The sequence below is a fragment of the Takifugu rubripes genome, chromosome 4, assembly GCF_901000725.2.
Source record: "Takifugu rubripes chromosome 4, fTakRub1.2, whole genome shotgun sequence".
Classification (NCBI taxonomy): domain Eukaryota; kingdom Metazoa; phylum Chordata; class Actinopteri; order Tetraodontiformes; family Tetraodontidae; genus Takifugu; species Takifugu rubripes.
Window position 1 is genome coordinate 4,184,623 of NC_042288.1, and position 11,063 is coordinate 4,195,685.

Consider the following 11,063-nt stretch of genomic DNA (forward strand, 5'->3'; position numbering starts at 1 on the left):
TTGTTTTGTTTTTCACAAGGACCATCAATCTTGTCCACAACCATGTATAGTTAGGTTTAAGCATTATTTATAAGGATTTCCTAAATCATAAAAGGTTTTTTCAGTTTATGAACCAACACAGAGATAAATCGGGTGTTTTGATGCTACTGTAACAACCGGAAAACACAACAGAAAATGTTGAAGAGGACATACAAGAAGAGGGAAGATGTTGGTCTTGGGATTATTTTTTAAATAGAATAAAGACACAACATCCTGGAGGCATTCCCAACCTGCTTGTTTTTTTTTTTTTCATGCTGCTTCCTTTTTCAGGCCATTTTTTGAGCCGATTGTCGGGACAAATTCACTCTTTAAGACCCCTCAGACCAACAGATAATCTTCTAAGAAATTAGGTAATGGGGTGTTTCCGTCCTCGGTCAAGAGGGAGAGAATCGGGATAAAAACAACCTGACTGTCATCACATGTGGACCCCACTCAAGGTTGTGACCTGTGCTAAAAATGTTCCAATTTTAATGGTTAGCCACCAGAAATCTATCATCTTTATCCATCTGGAGGCCTCCATTATTGATCCTTCTCTAGAAGATTTGATGTGGTTTAGCTAGCTAGCCATCCCCTTAGTTCTGATTTCAGGATTGTGTCGATCAGAAATTTGATTTCTTTCGAAAGAAAAAGGGTTCTTGCTCCTCCAGCTCCTACGTCTGACTAACGTGAGCAGCTTTACTAGCGTATGGTCATTGCTTTGTCCCCTGCAATCATGTTATCTTTTAGTCCGCTGCCCTCGCGTTCTCAGCAGCCCAGAAAATAATGGCCGCTACGGGCTGAGGCTGAGCTGAGGCGACAGCTCGTGTTAGGAGGCCGCAGACTCCTGACCCCGATGCTAATGGACCCGCCTGGTCTCTGAGAGCCATCAATGGGCCCCAGCTCCCCTTTTGTGTTCTGGGCCAGCACCCCACCATGGCTGCGTGGAGTCTAACGAGAGGAAGATGATAGGCCGAAAAGCCACCGACTTTCCCAGAGTTCAGACTGTTAACGAGGCCTGATGGGGCTTCAGTCCAGAACCCCACGGACTAGTTTTATCCATTAAACAAATTAATCCAGTTTCTGATTGGTTCACCAGACTACAGCATTGCCGGTTATGGCTTTCCCGGCTGTACGTCATCTTGGATGGTAACTTGTGGTTTTGACCAGGGTGTTCTAAATGAGTTGGCTACCATTTTTACGAACTAAAATTAAGTAGAAGTGATGAATATTGCCCCTCTTTGCTCTTTTGGATGACCAGCCACTGAAGCATCACTATCATCTGCGTAGGAAACATGTTAACATGTGCAGCGGCACCAGGAGACCCTGCCCAGTCAGTTACTGGTTTCTGCATGAAACGTATGAATCTGGTTCGTCAATAGATGAGCTGCACCGTGATGGCATTGCCACAAATGTACTGTTGATGATTGACAGGACAGGAAGTGCAGGATGCATGCTTGCTTCTGTTGGTTGTTTCTAAAAGCTGTTTAAGTGCCTTGTCGAAGGAATTTCATTTCCTTTGGGCCGCAGCCGATAATCCCGCCCATGTTTGTGTTTTCTGGCCTTTAGGATGAGATTTTGACCAAACAATCAAAGAAGTACTTTGCCCTCAGAGCTTAGCAGCTTCTGCTCCCAGAGCGTCACATGTGCTCAGCAGCCGTAAGCCTCTAAAGGTCCCCTGACATTTTCTAGTTGAGCAACGGTATTAGTGTTGTCTTCACATGTTGTTGCTAAACAAATGGGGCAGAGCTTCTGTAATCTGCTCCATCTCCGCTTTCTGGCTTGACCTCCACACTGCCAGGGTCACCTCCATGTTTGGCCGCATGCTACTCTAGGCTGCTCAGGGGCCCAAATGGACAAACTGTCAATAAAAACCACCTAGAACTATTCAGTGTTCCTCCAAAGATTCCTTACAAAAGTTCTTGTAGCAAAAATTACAGAAGAAATGTTTCTAACTCAACTGACTCCTCTGTCAGACTTGCCATCACCAGGAACTTTCAGATGAAAGTTCACCTCAGCAAGATGCTGGAAAAGTTCTACTATCTACAACCATCACAGACCACACATTTGACTTGAACCTTTCAGATGGAACCAACCAGAGGGAGTGTTTGTGTCCTGCTTTTTTACTGTCTACTGTAAAGCAGATTGTCATCTGTGATACATGTTATGTAATGTGCTAATACTTTGATACAAGTTAGCCAAATATGCTAATACTTTGATACTAGTTGGCTAAGTGCATTTGTGCAGCAGGTTTGTGAAAGGACCCTCCTTTCTTTCCTCTATCAACTCATCATTTGCATGTGCATATGTGCATGTGCACATGTGTTTGTGAGATTTTGGCAGTGAACGCTTGTTCAGACAGGCAGGATCACTGCATGTCTACAGCGACCTGCAGCTTAAATCAGACCTCACACTTCAGTTGAGACCCAACCCCTAAAGTTCAAACAGAATCTGATAATATTTTACATTTAATCAGGAGTTTATTGTGTTTGACTTCAGGAACAGTCAAGCCAGTGTCCCTATGCGGACTTCTCTTCTTTGTGTCCTTAAATATCAATGTCATAGCGCCTCCTACAGCATAGGAGGGCATGTACTCTCATTTTTATCAGTAAAATTAAAATGCTGGAGTCCCTCCCAGCTAAATATGGGTGAAGGCAGGTCCACTTCTGGATGACTCGTCAGCTCATCAGGGCCGAATGGGAGCATGAGGAGGTTCGGTGTTTAATTTCTGGTGTTTTTGCTTGTGTGACTGTTTAGTTATGACAGAAAAAAAATCTTGATGTCACCAAATGTTTGTATGCTAATGACTCAACTTCCTATCTGATGCATTTTTTATTAAAAAATGGTTTACAATTAAAAATATTTGTCTGCACCGGGGCTCAAACTGAGAACCTTCCGCTTCTCCACCACCATTAAAAATATTATTTTATTTATATGAGAAAATTAATCCCTCTAATACAACACACAACAATGAATGCAGCTGAAGGTCTCAGAGGTGGCAACATTATCTTGCTTTTGTGCACTGTCCCTGTTTTAAATAGATAAATTACTATCCTAAAGACAAAAGACACGATCAATAAATATTAATAAATTACATTTTCTCAGACAACAAATAAATCAAATTTAAAACTGTTTTGTGACCATTCATTTAAAAATACCTTTTTTTACTTTATTACAGTTCAGTTAATAAATAAAAAAATCTATCTTATTTTTGTCATCTTTAGCTTAATTTATAGCATCTAAAATAATGTCCAAAAGTTTTGTTAAATGTATTTTCAAATTTACTAATTAAAAATATGTTCTCTGCCATAACTACAGTTTAAATATTTACCTTTTTTTATTACAATTTTGATTTATTGATTAAAAATGATAAATAATAAAAGCTACAGACCAGACCATCCCGCAACCATCCTCACTTCATCGAGCAGCTGCTCAGCTTACACATGCTCATGTGCCTGTTATCACCTCACAGGCATGCTGAACACGCCAAACATACTAAACATGCCAAACATGAGTGTGTGTGAGTTTGTGTATGAGGGTATGTGTATGTGAGAGATTGACATGTCTTTTCTTTTTGCCTCCAACAGTTTCGTCTGGCTCAATGACCTCTATGTTGACACGGCAACAGTGGCCATCTTGTATGTGTGTGTACGTGCGTGTGTGTGTGTGTGTGTGAAAGTGTGTGTGTGTGTGTGTGTGTGTGTGTGTGTGTAACAAAGCGTCTATTGTTTGACTCAGCTGTGATTGGATTAACGGTCATTGGTGGTCATAGCTGTGCTGGTTGTTAATGGTACAACAGGAAACAAGCCAGTCTGTGTGTGTGTATTCTTGTACAAGCTACATAGGGAGTACCATGTCCATGTCTTTACCAATTTATCAGGACATTTATTCTGGTCCTCACTTCACCAGAGGGGTGTTTAAGGGGTTCGGGGCTTTGGAACCCTCAAACACCCCTCCGGAAGGGTGTAAGTCCTCACAATGATAGAGATCCAAGGATATGTGTCATATTTTGTCTTCATGAATATTATAAAGCTTAATTTGTGCCGTAAAAGACGCAACTAGACTTCCTGCTATCTTGTTGTCATCGTTTCCAGATGTCTGTCAGTGAACGCCACTCTTACATCTGTTCTTGCTTTCAAAAGCAAAATATCAACAAAGTCCGATTGTTCCTGAGGAGGAGCTTCACAGTGAGAACGGGCGGAGAGCAACTGGGATTCAGCAATGAGGTTGGAATCATTTCCATCCACACCAATCAAATCTTCTCCCTGGTTGGTCTCCCTGAACTTCAAAAAGAAGCAAAAATAATCATTTACAGGGTGATATGAGAGAAACAAGATGGCTGCCCTCGCAATTATTAAAGCTTTGTTTCCCTTGAGTAACATCACCGGCACCCGCCTGGATGTGTGCACGAGTCAGTGGCATTGCAGTTACCACACATATGTCGGCATCTGAGCAGCCTTTAATCTGCAACTCAGTGTTTTCGTGAACTGCAGCTGATTAGATGCAGCTTTAGCTTCCTGTGGTACTTTGTAACCAAAGAGGATGTAATCACGACCCAACAGAGGTACCAGGACGCATCTCGCCATCATTAGGGAGGTTGATGCGAAATTTGTGAATAAAAACAGATGTGAAAATCTTATGTGCAGCTGCAGTTAATCCAGATGATCATTACCGAGCATGGCGAGCACACACCCTCGCTCACAGAGTAGCCACGCCCATCGAAGAGACATACCCAACGGGGGGCCACACCTACCGAAGAGCCACTTCCACCGGAGTCCCGCCCACCTTAGAGCAAAGCCCATCACACTAAATATATCAGATTCTATCCCACACATATCTATGAAAAGTATGTCTTTCATGTCTTTCTATGAAGGCCTTGATTGGGTCGCTGAGGTTGTCACATGAAGGGTGATGATGGCGCCATGACCACAGTCTGAACTGGAACCTTTGGTTTTTCATTTTGCCATTTAAAAGTTGACCCTGTGGCACCAGCAACAGTTGGCAGAATCACAAATTTATATGAGGAGAGGGACCAGCTGCTGCTTGTAGGATGGAGCCACCAGGGAGGCCCAACCAGGCGGCCTTTACCAGAGGGAAAATGCAGTTGTCAGTTGGTGCTCTTATTGTCTCATGACAACAGAGACAGTATAAACACACACAGCTGATTTAAACTAAACGGTTTGAACCAGATTTGTGCTATAGCTGACTGATGCTATGCTATGTTTCTCTTAGCAAGGCTAACACTCCCAATTGAAGTTTTCCATAAATCCTCTTCCTCCTCCTGCTCCTCTTGTCTTCTTGACTGAAAGACTACAGATGAAGATAAAAAGGAGAGAATAATGAACATCTAAACATCTTGGTGAGAGTCCAGTCAGACCTTTAACCATAATGTAGCGTGACCATAGTTCCTTGTTGCAGGAGTCAGCAAAAAACCCTGTAAGGGCAGGACTCTGGATTAAGAACAACCCTCAACCCGGATCGAGAATTTATGAAAAATACAAATTATCTGAAACTATGGAAAAGTTCAAAACCATTAGGGGCATGGCCTTTTGTGAGACTCTGGGGGAAGGTCAGACTAATTTCCAGCTTCCTTACAACAGCACCCTGGTGGGTGGGTGACGGGCCGCTTGCTGTCAACCAGAGCTGAGCCGAACTAGAGCGGCCGGATTATTGTCGCAGTAGTGATCTGTTTGCTTAACCTCCTCACCTGACCTTCGAGGAAAGGTCGAGCCACCCCAGACCTCTTCCTCTCCTCCTCCACTGTCTCCTATCCTGCTGCTCTTTCCTGCCTCCTCCAGCTTCCCACACTGCATAGTTACTGCAATTACATCACACACCATCAAACATGCTCCCAGTACAGACTGGTTGGATATTCCAGAGGTCCAGATGTACTGAGAGTGTGTTTGTGTCTAAAAGTGGATCTGTGTGTGTGTGTGTGTGTTTGTGTGTCTATGTGTGTGTCTGAGTTTGTGTATGTGTGTATAAGAATGTGTGTGTATGTCTGTGTGTACATGAGTGTCTGTCTGTGTATTTGTATGTGTGTATGAGTGTCTGTCTGTGTGTTTGTGTGTGTGTCTGTGTGTGAATGCGTGTGTGCATAACTGTCTGTGCATTTGTATGTATGAGTGTATGTTTTTTGTTTTTTTTTCCTTGAATCTACTCACCCTTCCAGTGCAAAGGACTTTTTTCTAGATTAGATGATGATGTCATTGAAGACCACATCCTTCCCTTTGGCCTTCAGGACTTGAGACTAGGCAGAAGCTTCACCTTCAATGACCCAGGGGAGTCTGAGGGACAACAGTGATGAACCCTGACAGGAACCACATCAAACACCTATGCAGAAACCTGAACATGTTTCCATTCAGCCTGACAGAACCTTTGAAGATCTGTTTACACTGATGACACAAATTATACAGACAGAAAAAATGACTGAACGAGTGTCAGAAGTAAAAGTTTGAAGTCAAAAGAGAAAAGTTGGAGCAATGATGGTAGTGTTGCTGTGGTAATGAGAGGTCAGTTGGCTGGTGTCTACATCATAATTATCTTCAACCACGGTTCCCAGTTTGTGCCAGTGCTCTAACCTCCTAAGGTGTTTGCTGCCAGTTTTTCTCAGCTTTCGATGCCACAGATGTGGACATAGGGGACATTAGCAGGGCGTCCTTGGGGGTCTCCACAGCCCTGCGGTCCCTCAGGATTAACCTGGAACCACTGCTGTTGTTGCTGTTGTTGCTGCTGTTGGTGCGCTTATTGTCTCTTTTACTGCTGTTGTTGCTGTTCTTATTGTCCCTATTACTGCTGTTGTTGTTGTTGCTGCTCTTCTTGTCTCCTCCTGTTGTTATTGATATTGCTGCTGTTGTACTTATTATTTCTATTACTGCTGTTGTTGCTGCTCTTATTGTCTCTATTACTGCTGTTGTTGCTGCTCTTATTGTTTCTATTCCTGCTGTTGTCGCTGTTGCGATTTTCTCTATTTGTGCTGTTCTTGCTCTTATTATCTCAATTACTGCTGTTGTTGCTGTTGCTCTATTCCTACTAATGTTGGTATTGCTTGTCTTATTGTCTCTGTTACTGCTATTGTTGTTGTTGGTGCTCTAATTGTACCTATTGTACTACAGTTCTTATTGTCCCTCTTACTGCTGTTGTTGTTGTTGCTGCTCTTCTTGTCTCCTCCTGTTGTTATTGATATTGCTGCTGTTGTACTTATTATTTCTATTACTGCTGTTGTTGCTGCTCTTATTGTCTCTATTACTGCTGTTGTTGCTGTTGCTCTATTCCTACTGTTGTTGGTATTGCTTGTCTTATTGTCTCTGTTACTGCTATTGTTGTTGTTGGTGCTCTAATTGTACCTATTGTACTACAGTTCTTATTGTCTCTGCTCCTGCTGTTGTTGATATTGCTGGTGTTGTTAGTATTATTTCTATTACTGCTGTTCTTGGTGTTGGTGCTCTTATTGTCTTTATTACTGCTGTTTTTATTGTGGGTGCTCTTTTCTCTATTAATGCTGCTGTTGTTGCTGCTCTTCTTGCCTATGTTGTTGCTGTTCTTGATATTGCTGCTGTTGTACTTATTGTTTCTATTACTGCTGTTGTTGATGTTGGTGCACTTGTCTCTACTATAACTGGTGTTGCTGCTCTTATTGTCTCCGCTCCTGCTGTTGTTGATATTGCTGGTGTTGTTCTGATTGTCTCTATTACTACTGTTGTTGTTGGGGTCCAGGGTTCCGGGGCATGCGTTGCTTGCTTTTTCCTGCAGGGGGCGTGGAGGAGCCGATAATTGTCTCCAGCTGGTGCCGCAAGCGGATGCGCCAGCCGGCAATCTCCATCAGCCACCTTTTTAAGGAAGGAGTGTCTGTCCGCCAGGGTTGGCGAGTTTTCGTGACCTTATTGTCTCTTTTAAGTTTTAGTGCTTGTGGCGGAGGCAGTTCGTGCCGGAGTTGGACGCCTCAGATGTGGGAGTTGGGGCTGTCCTGTCACAACGGAGCACGATGGATCAGAAGCTCCATCTGTGCATGTTCTACAGTCGCCACTTTCCCCAGCAGAAAGAAATTACGATGTGGGGAACAAGGAGCTCCTGGCCGTGGTTCTGGCGCTCCAAGAGTGGAGGCACTGGGTGGAGGGCACGGCTCAACTGTTCGTAGTGTGGACCAATCATAAGATCCTCACCTACCTCCGGAAGAGGTTCAACTCCCGGAAGGCTCGGTAGGCTCTATTTCTAGGTCGGTTTCGGTTCACACTTACGTACCGTCGGAGTTCATGTAACCTAAAGCCGGACGCCCTGTACCGTCAGTTCGCCTCCAATCCTGTGGAAGTGGCTCTGGACCCCATCTTACCCCCTTCCTGCAGCCTGGGGGCTGCGTCCTGGCAGGTGGAAGAGAGAGTTCGAGAAGCCCAGCAATCTGCCCCGGACCCAGGTGGGGGTCCACCGAACCGGCTGTTCGTCTCGGAGGCAGTGCAAGCTGACATTCTGCAGTGAGCCCACGCCTCAAAGTTGACCTGCCACCCGGGTGTCAACTGCACGCTACAGTTCCTCCAACAGCGGTTCTGGTGGATTTCCATAACCCGAGACACCAGGGATTATGGAGGAGCCTGCCCCGTGTGTGCCAGGAGGAAGTCATCCCACCAGCCGCCTGCGGGACTCCTTCAGCCCCTGGAAATCCCTCGACGCCCATTGCGATGGACTTCTTCACTGGCCTCCCTCCCTCCAAGAGTCATCAGGTCGTCACGATCATGATCGACCGGTTTTCCAAGGCTTCTCACTTCAATTCCCCTCCCAAAGCTCCCGTCAGCGGTGGAGACCGGAGAGCTCCCGGTCCAGCACGTGGTCCGCTTCCATGGGATCCCGAGGGACTCATGTCCAACCGTGGTCCACAGTTCTGCTCTCAAGTGTGGAGGGCTTTCTGCTGGGGACTGGGAGCTTCATGTCAGAGTACCACCCACAGGCCAACGGGCAGGTGGAGAGGACCAGCCAGAGCCTGGAGGACGCTCTGAGGTGTGTGGCGGCTCAGAACCCGTCCGCCTGGAGCATCTACCTGCCGTGGGTGGAGTATGCCCACAACTCCATGATCTCGGTGTCCACCGGACTGTCCCCCTTCATGGTGTCCCTGGGGTACCAGCCTCCATTGTTTGAGGTCCAGGAGGACGAGGGGGCGGTACCCTCGATAGAGGCCAACATGTGCTGTTGCAGGAGGGTGTGGAGGCAGGTCCGCGCTGCACTCCTGCGGGCCTCCCAGCACTCTCAACGAAAGGCCAATCAGCGCTGGACTCCAGCCCCTGCTATCAGCTGGGTCAGAAGGTCTGACTGTCCACAAGGGATCTCCTGCTCCCGAAATCTCGAAAGCTGGATCTGCGCTTCGTGGGCCCCTTTGAGGTGAAGCGGAGGGTGAACTCCGCAGCTGTCTGCCTGAAGCTTCCCCCAACATTCAAGATACACCCCACGTTCCACCTCTCCAAGGTTAAGCCGGTCACTGAGCTGGATCCATCTGAGCCCCCCTTCCCCCATGTTGTGGATGGGGGGGCCCGTCTACACAGTCAGGAGCATCCTGGCTGTCTGCCGATGAGGATGAGGGTTCCAGTTCTTAGTCGACTTGGAGGGGTACGGTCCAGAGCAGAGGTGGGCAAATCCATTCCTCGAGGGCCAGATTCAAGCCAGACTTTCTGTCCTACAGGTAAACACTTTCATGCAAAACCTTGGTGTTGGTGTTCTTATTGTTGTTGTGGGTGCTCTTGTTGTCTCTATTAATACTGCTGTTGTTGCTGCTCTTATTCTCTCTATTCCTGCTGTTGTTGTTGCTGTTTTTGTTGTCATTGTCTCTATTTGTGCTGTTGTTGCTCTTATTATCTCAATTACTGCTGTTGTTGCTGTTGCTGCTCTTATTGTCTCTACTCTTGCTGTTGTTGATATTGCTGCTGTTGGTCTTATGTCTATTACTGCTGTTGTAGTTGCTCTTATTCTCTCTATTACTGCTGCTGTTGTTATTGCTGCTCTTATCGTCTCTATTCCTCCTGTATTCCTCCTTCCTGTTGATATTGTTGTTGTTGTCTTTATTGTCTCAATTACTGCTGTTTTTGCTCATGTTCTTTGTCACTGCTGTTGTTCTTGCTGTTTGTACTCTTATTGTATTTATTACTGCTGTTGTTATTGTTGCTGCTGCTCTTATTGTTAGAGTTCCCGAGTGTTTCCCTCTCCACCTCCCCGTCTGTGTCCCATCTGTCTTTCCCATGTCTGTTTACTTCCAGGCTGGGTGGAGCGGCTTCCAGACTCCCCCCCGTTGGGTGATTGACACGCACCTGGAACCCATCTCCGCCAATCACCCACACCTGCCATCCATTTTATAATCCTGGTCCACATCTCATTTTTCGCCAATTCGTTGTTAACCCCCCCGTGGTACAGCATGGCTCCTAGAAGTTTAATTCTAGCTTGCTTCATGGATCTTGTTTCCTGCGCTAATTTGATTGCTTGTTTCTCCTGCAGATCGCCCATCTCGGATGCCTGTTCGTGCTGCCCAGCCAGCTCCTGTTGGATCGTGTTTCTTCTGCCGCCTACACCTTTTGGTTTTTGTCCTAAACCCTTGTTAGTAAAAGAAACCTTGCTCCAATTCCAGCCATTCGTGTGTGTCTGCCTTCAGGGTCTAGATTCGTGTCTGCAGAGGTGTAACAGAACGAAATGGCCATCAAATGGACCCGCGGATACACAACGCGCTGTGCCTTGCCAGGGAGCCTTACTGGGGCAACATGGACAGCTATTACAATCCCTGGTTGAGAACAGCACCCAGGTGGCCAAGGCAATGGCTGATCTGATGCAACAGGTCACGTTCCTGGCGGACCCTGCTCCACAACCTGCTGGTCCCACTGCTAGCGCCATCGTCACATCCCCGTGGATCCCCAGCACTCACATCTACGACCTGGACAAGTGTCTGGGATTTCTCCTTCAGTGCCGGTTAGTGTTTCTCATCAGAAGGTACAATTGTTCACTAACAATTTCTCCAATGTGTCTTATCTAGTTGGCCTGTTATGAGGCAAGGTGCTAAGTGTTAAGACATTATTCTCCAA

General features: G+C 46.0%; 1 long non-coding RNA gene across 1 annotated transcript; it reads left to right on the plus strand.

The window, feature by feature from the left end:
* The first annotated feature begins 9,603 nt into the window (after positions 1-9,603).
* Positions 9,604-10,828, plus strand: LOC115249483 (uncharacterized). Its single transcript, XR_003888159.1, has 3 exons — positions 9,604-9,679; positions 10,251-10,398; positions 10,486-10,828. It is a non-coding gene; the product is annotated as an uncharacterized lncRNA (long non-coding RNA).
* The last annotated feature ends 235 nt before the right edge of the window (positions 10,829-11,063 follow it).